General features: G+C 40.8%; 1 non-coding gene across 1 annotated transcript; it reads right to left on the bottom strand.

Annotated features, from left to right (window-relative positions):
• Window positions 1-693: 693 nt before the first annotated feature.
• LOC113270079 (U6 spliceosomal RNA) lies at window positions 694-797 on the bottom strand. Its single transcript, XR_003321678.1, has one exon. It is a non-coding gene; the product is annotated as a U6 spliceosomal RNA (small nuclear RNA).
• Between the last annotated feature and the right edge of the window lie 7,457 nt (window positions 798-8,254).

The following is an 8,254-nucleotide window of genomic DNA, read 5'->3' as shown; positions in this document are numbered from 1 at the left end:
TCAAACCTACACAGAATACAAAGTAAGGAACAGAAAACAACAGGCAGAACCATTATACCCCAAATGTTCCAAGGGCTTCTTTGTACAAAAACTTGGAAAAGGGATTTTTCAAATGTTAAAAAAAAAAAAAGTTGAGGAAAAGGTTAAATGGTGTGCAGCATACTCTGTCTAACAATGCTGGGAAACTTATAGTGCTTTTTATGAAGATTTCCATAAACGTTGTAAAAATACATAGAAGTTCTAACATTGAAAAAAGACCTTCCATCCTTCGGACAATTCACTTAGATAGAAAAGCTCATTCTCCACCTACCCTATCCTTCTGCTTCATAGTTACCACTAAGTTTACAACATATATAACTAGTTGAGAAGTTAATTTCTCCCAGGTATGTAGAGTAGATGCCAAAGGCTACTCTACTTCTCACCAGTTTTCTTCATCAGCGCAAATTTGTCTTGAATTTTTGATTTTGGTCTGTTTCTTCTCTTCTCTTCTTTTCTCTTCTCTTCTCCTCTCCTCTTCTCTTCTCTTCTCTTCTCTTCTCTTCTCTTCTCTTCTCTTCTCTTCTCTTCTCTTCTCCTCTCCTCTCCTCTCCTCTTCTCTTTCTTCTCTTCTCTTCTCTTCTCTTCTCTTCTCTTCTCTTCTCTTTTTTCTCTTCTCTTTTTTCTCTTCTCTTTTCTTTTCTTCTTTTCTTTCTTTTAAATATGGAATGCTTCACAAATTTGTGTGTAATCCGTGCGCAGGGGTCATGCTAATCTCTGTATCATTCTAATTTTAGTTTATGTGCTGCTGAAATGAACACTCTATTTCTTTACCTTGGTGCTTCTCCCCCAAATTTTCATCAACTTGAGAATTAGCTAAATTAGCTCAACAAATTTTCCTTCTCCACATTTTCGGTTCTGCCTTTTCTGGTTGGACTTTGTTTCTTCAGTCTGCTGTGTCTAGCTTTAGTCAGGGTTTTTTTTGGTTTGGTTTGGTTTGGTTTCCCCCCCCCCCCCCCTTTGGCCAACATTTCCTTGGCGACTCGGGGTCTTTTCTGGTTCCACACGGATTTTAGGATTGTTTGTTCCAGCACTTTGAAAAATGGCATTGGTATTTTGATTGGGATGGTGTTGAAAGTATAGATTGCTCTGGGTAGCATAGACATTTTAACAATGTTCATTCTTCCGATCCATGAGCATGGAATGTTTTTCCATCTTTTTGAGTCTTCTTCAATGTCTTTCACCAGTATTCTGTAGTTTCTAGAGTATAGATCTTTTATGTCTTTGGTTAGCTTTATTCCAAGATATCTTATATTCTGCTGCTTTAGGATGAAATGTTCTGAATATATCCGTTAAGTCTATCTGGTCCAGTGTGTTATTCAAAGTCTTGTTTCCTTGTTGATTTTGTGCTTAGATGATCTGTCCATTGTTGTAAGTGGACTTTAACAACTTAAAGTCCCCTATTATTATTGTATTATTATCAGTTAGTTTCTTTATGTTTATTATTGATTGATTTATATATTTGGGTGCTTCCAAGTTGTGGGCATAAAAATTTACTATTGTTAGATCTTCTTGACGGATAGACCCCTTAATTATGTATAATGCCCTACTTTATCTCTTGTTACAGTCTTTTTTTAAAATAATTTTTTATTATGTTATGTTAGTCACCATACAGCACATCCCTAGTTTTTGATGTAAAGTTCCATGATTCATTATTTGCATGTAACACCCAGTGCTCCATGCAATATGTGCCCTCCTTAATAATCAACACTGGCCTATCCCAATCCCCCACCCTCTCCCCTCTGAAGCCCTCAGTTTGTTTCCCAGAGTCCATAGTCTTTCGTGGTTCATTCCCACTTCTGTTTACCCCCCTTCATTCTTCCCTTCCTTCTTCTACTGATCTTCCTGCTGTTTCTTATGTTCCATAAATGAGTGAAACCATATGGTAATTGTCTTTCTGTGCTTGACTTATTTCGCTTAGCATAATCTCCTCCAGTCCCGTCCATGTTGCTGCAAATGTTGGGTAATCATTCTTTCTGATGGCTGAGTAATATTCCATTGTATATATGGACCACAGCTTCTTAATCCATTCATCTGTTGAAGGGCATCTCGGCTCCTTCCACAATTTAGCTATCATGGACAATGCTGGTATGAACATTGGGGTGCATATGGCTCTTCTCTTCACTACATCTGTATCTTTGGGGTAAATACCCAGTAGTGCAATTGCTGGATCATAGGGTAGCTCAATGTTTTTTTAAAGATTTTATTTATTTATTCAACAGAGATAGAGACAGCCAGCAAGAGAGGGAACACAAGCAGGGGAGTGGGAGAGGAAGAAGCAGGCTCCCAGCAGAGGAGCCTGATGTGGGACTCGATCCCAGAACGCCGGGATCACACCCTGAGCCGGAGGCAGACGCTTAACCGCTGTGCCACCCAGGCGCCCCAGGGTAACTCAATTTTTAACTTTTTAAGGGACCTCCACACTGTTTTCCAAAGTGGCTGTACCAACTTGCATTCCCACCAACAGTGTAAGAGGGATCCCCTTTCTCCACATCCTCTCCAACATTTGTTGTTTCTTGTCTTGTCCATTTTTGCCATTCTAACTGGCATAAGGTGGTATCTCAAGGTGGTTTTGATTTGAATTTCCCTGATGGCTAATGATTTTGAGCATTTTTTCATGTGTCTGTTAGCCATTTGTATGTCTTCATTGGAAAAGTGTCTGTTCATATCTTCTGCCCATTTGTTACAGTCTTTGTTTTAAACTCATGTTTGTCTGAAGTATGGCTACTTCAGCTGTCTTTTGACGTCCATTAGCATGATAGATGGTTCTCTAGCCCCTCACTTTCAATCTGCAGGTGTCTTTAGGTCTAAAATGAGTCTCTTATAGGCAGTGTATAGATGGATCTTGTGTGTGTATGTGTATGTGTTTATCCATTCTGATACCTTATGTCTTTTGTTTGAAGCATTTAGTCCATTTACACTCAGTGATTATTGAAAGATATAAATTTAGTGCCAGTGTAGAGTTAGTGTTTCTGGTGTAGTTCTGTTTCTTTCTAGTCTTTGTTGCTTTTGGTCTTTTCCCCACTCAAAGATTCCCCCTTAATATTTCTTGCAGGACTGGTTTAGTGGTCTCAAACTCCTTGTTTTTGTTTGTCTGAGAAATTCTTTCTCTCTCTTTCTATTCTAAATGATAGCCTTGCTGGATAGAGTATTCTTGGCTGCATATTTTTCCCTTACAGCATGTTGAGGAATTCAAGCCACTCTCTTCTGGTCTGCCAAGTTTCTGTGAACAGATCTGTTGTGAACCTAAATCTTGTAGGTTAAGGATTTTTTTCCCCTTGCCACTTTCAGAATTCTTGTTTGTGTATTTTGTGAATTTGACTATGATATGACTTGGCTGAATTTAATGGAAGTTCTCTGTGCTTCTTGGATTTTGATATCTGTGTCCTTCCCCTGATTAGGGAAGTTTTCAGCTATAATTTGCTTAAATAAACCTTCTGCCCTTTTCCTTTCTTTTCGTCTTCTGGGACTCCTATGATATGCTATGATATGAATGTTATTACGTTTCAATAAGTCACTGAGTTCTCTAAGTCTCCCTTCATGATCCATTACCTTTTTTCCCCTCTTCTTTTCATCTTCATTATTTTCTATAATATTATCTTCTGCGTCACTGACTTGTTCCTCTGCTTTGTGAATCTTTATTGCTATGACATCCCCCATTTAGGTTTGCATCTTGGTTTTAGGACTTTTAATTTTGGCCTGGCTAGATTTTAGTTCTTTTATCTCTGCAGAAATGGATTCTCTTGTATCTTCTATACTTTTATGGTGGCCCACTTAGTATCCTTATATCCTTTTATCAAGCCCAGCTAGTATCCATATAATTATCATTTCAAATTCTAGTTCAGACATTTTACTTATATCTGTATTGATTAAATTCCTGGCCATTAGTTCTACTTCCTGTTCTTTCTTTTGGGGTGAATTCCTGTCTTGCCATTTTGTCTGGAGAGAAACCCAACAAACAACAACAACAAAATAACAACAACAACAACAACAACAAACTAGATCTTGGGTGTGTCTTGGTCTGCTTGTTAAAAGAAGCTAGATCTAAAAATAAAAAAGAAGAAAACTAAGAAACTTTTATATAAAATAAAATTACAAATAAATAAATAAATGGTATAAAAATAAAAATATATGAATAATAAAAAAATAAAAATAAGAATAAAAAGGAGGCTAGCTTCTATTTCCCCCAGAGCTGAAGCTTTGCAACACTCTATGATCAGGAAACTTGGTGCTTGTGAAGGGGTATGTGCTGGTTTTCTGGGGGAGGGGCCTGTTGCACTGATTCTCAGGTGGACTTGACCTCTTGAAGATGCACATGCAGGGTGCAGGGTGTGGGGCAGGGCTTGGTGTAAGTGGCTCTGGTTTCCATTAGTGCTGCTGTTTTGCTCCCTGGAGACTTTCAGTGCTGATGGGCAGGGTGAAAATGGCTGGGCCACTCTCTAGCCCTGGAGCCCACCACAGAAGAGTAAACAATTGCCCCTTTTCTGCCCCTGGCTTCCATCAGATCCCTGCTTTCACCCTGCCTGTGTCCAAGGTGTTTTATCTCAGGCACACAGCAATGTTTCAAAACTTCAAATTTTAGGGACTTTTGGAGTATGGACTATTCTGATCCTCTGGGGGGAGGATCTACACTTTTGCCATTTGCTGGCTGGTGCCAGGAAAGCAGTTGCTCAACTGCACATGGTTCAGAGTTTATGGCATGGAGAAGCAGAATGCTGGCACTCAGGCTTGCTGCCCTCAGCTGGACTCTCTGCTCCCATGTCTGGGAACAGTGCAACACACTGGCACCACCCGTTCTTGCTACCCAGGGTATCCTCAGAGCACACTGCCCACACTGTATCCACCCTCATTCTCTGCTGGAGAACCTCTAAGCTAGGCACAACCCCAGTGGTGGCAGACTTCTAAAACTTCAAATCTTGCACTCCACTGCTTATAATACCTTACAGTAGCCTCCATAAGCAGGGCTTCCTCCCCTCTACAGCACCCACAGTTCTTAACTCCTCCAAATCAATTCTCTATGCTCCCTACTTTCCAGAAGGTGGTGGCTTTTCTACTTGGAGACTTGAAGTTTTGTTCTTTCAATCCTCAGATTGATATCTTGGGTGTTCAGAATGATTTGGTAACTATCTAGCTGTGTGCCTGAGATGAGGCAAACCTTGGTCTCCCTATTCATCTACCGTCTTAACTCCTCCCCTCAAGATTTTATTTTTTAAAGTAACCTTTACACCCAATGTGGGGCTCAAACTCATGACCCTGAGATCAAGAGTCACACCCTCTACTAATCAGCCAACCAGGCACTCTAGCACTGCACTTTAGATCTCCCCTTCCAATAGCTTATAAAAAGCTCTAGGAACTCATCCAGTAAGAAAACCTGAAAAACATGGTCTCACCCAGTTTCCAAACTTGTTTTTGACCATTTCACTGCTGAAAACATTCTTTCCAAATCACTTATTTATATCTGTACATAAGTATATACTGATGTTATATGAATATGTTGTAATGGTCTGAGGAAGCCATCTTGGAAATGCTGCTTCTGCACTCCACAGATAATGGGTCAGAGGCTCAGAGACAGGGAATCATTTGTACAAGGTTATACAGCTAACAATTAGTAGAAGAAACAGGATTAGAACCCAAGATCTAAGCATTTTCTGCCACTCTGCTTATGGAAGCCCCTTGTCAGGCTGTAAAACATTTTCACCAAGGTTCAAAAAGTTTAGTAAGAAAGTTGTGCATCATAAAATAAGCATCAATATTATCTGGCTTAAAGAAATGCATTTGAAATATGCAATTACTTTAATAAGAACAGTTTGGTAAATTAATTGGTTAGTAACTACATTCGTGCTCAGAGTGTTTTAAGCATCATTTTTGCAAAGCCACAGTGTTATGCCAGGAATTATTTGATGAGACAAAATCCCATCACAACATTATTGTCCTAAAGGAAATGAGGGGGGGTTGGCACTGGGGCCTGGGCAGCGGGGGCAGGGGGGGACTTATGTTGTGTGGGACCATCTGACTTTCTCTTTCCAGGCCTTCCAAAAGATTAAGATAGAGCAGGTAGAAGAGGCCTGTGATGGTTAACTTTATGTGACTGGATCAAAAGGTGCTGGGATATCAGTCTGAATGTTATTTCTGGGTATGCCTGTGAGGGTGTTTCCAGATGAAATTAGCATTTGAATGGATGAATTCAGTAAAGTTGATCACCCTCCCCAATGTGGGTGAGCATCACCCAATTTGCTGAGGACCTGGGTTTAGAATGAAAGGTGGAAGAAGGAGAAATTCTACGTTCCTGCTTGATTGCTTGAGCTGCAACATTGATCTTATGCTGTTCTCAGGCCCTCTGGTTCTCAGGCCTTCTGACTCAGACTGTATCACAGCACTGGTTTTCCTGGGTCTACAACTTACAAATAGCAGATCATGGGACTTCTCAGTCTCCATAACTGTGTGAGCTAATTCTTTGTCATCAGTCTCTTCATATATATTCCCATTGGTTCTATTTCTCTGGAGAACCCTGAAATTAATACAAGGCCAGGGACTAAGGATGTAGAAGCCAACAAATTCTCAGCTTGCTCTGGTGGCTCTCTGGAAAGCTTAGAAAGCTTTTTATTATTTATTTATTTATTTATTTATTTAAGATTATTTATTTATTTATTTATTTGACAGACAGAGAGAGAGACCGCCAGTGAGAGAGGGAACACAGGCAGGGGGACTGGGAGAGGAAGAAGCAGGCTCCCAGCAGAAAAGCCTGATGTGGGGTTTGATCCCAGGACTCTGGGATCACACCCCAAGCCGAAGGCAGATGCTTAATGACTGAGCCACCCAGGTGTCCCTAGAAAGGTTTTTAGAACAAACTCTTAACCCTGCTCAAGGGGACTGCTTACCTGTGCCACAAGATTTAGGATACCTATCACCCTAGAGTTGAGAAAGGAGAAAAGGAATGAAAGAGCTTCTCAGGCTGAGAACTATCCTAACAGCATTCATGACACTGTCTAATCATTTAAATATCACCATTCTTCATAGGAGTTCTTATTTTCATTTTACAGAAAGGGAAGTTGAAGACATGAGAAATAAAATGACTTCTCTAGGGTCACACTTAGATGAACTGATATGTCTGGGGGATGTTTCTGAATTGCTAGCAAAGCCACTTGTACATCTATCTTGTACTAAATCTTGTCTTTGGACCATGTGGCCATTAGGGGTCCTGAGAGTCTGAATGAATCTGACTTTCCCAGACTCCCAGCTGCAGAATGGCCACGGTTCATATGGTTTTGGGTGAAGGCTAGGCCTGAGCTTTCATTTGGTCTTGTCCTAGCCCTTCCAGCTGTGTGACATTGGACAGCTTACTCAACATTCTATGTTGAGGTTTCCTAGTGGTAAGATAGAAATAGTGAAACCTACTTCTCATGTGGTTAGAATTCAATATGAGGTAAGTGAGCATGTTTGGTCCAGTCCTGGCATACAGCTTTGATACGTTACCTTCACCTTGCTGGGTCACACTGGTCATTTCCATTTTGATCTCCTCTAAAGTGTTTCTGAAAGATTGTGCCACTCTTCTGTCACCTCAAATGCTGCTGTGAGTACTGATTAGCGTTTGCTGTCCATGTTGGGTGGCCCAGACCAGACAGTGAGTATTAGCCACATGAAGGTCCTCAATTGTAATGGGTACTCCATAAACATTTGCTGGCTGATTGAATAACTGATCTCTCTTTCTCCTCTATCACTAGTGTTTGTCTTTTTTTCTCAAATTGCTTCTATATTGCTTGACCCTGGAAGCTCAGCTGCTATCCAAGGACAATGAAGTGACCCAAAAATCACCCACCTGCTTCTACTCTTGTGGCTAAGACAACAGCTCCTCCCTGGACCGTCTATGATCATTTACCCTTGGGGTCTCCTGCTTTTTCTTGGTACTGCTTTTCATGGGTTGGCACCTGGTAAGGTCACTTGGCACTCCCTTCCAGGAATTACGGTGCTCACTGCCCTCATAATTTCTCCCATCTTTTCCTGTATTGATAGCTGTATGATGTTGGGTTGCCATGACAACTGATTGATTAGCATCCAACTCCTGGACTGGGAAACATGCAGCCAGAAAGAATTACAAATGATGCCTGATTGTCTGCTGCCAATAGCCTGATTGCTGCCATTTTCTGGCAGGTAGCTCAGCCCTAACAGGAAACCCTGTGCTGTGCAATTATTGCGACGTGATTGATGCATCACTATAGTT

Source organism: Ursus arctos, unplaced genomic scaffold (genome assembly GCF_023065955.2).
Source record: "Ursus arctos isolate Adak ecotype North America unplaced genomic scaffold, UrsArc2.0 scaffold_11, whole genome shotgun sequence".
Taxonomy (NCBI): Eukaryota; Metazoa; Chordata; class Mammalia; order Carnivora; family Ursidae; genus Ursus; species Ursus arctos.
This window is presented reverse-complemented; position numbering and strand designations above follow the sequence as displayed.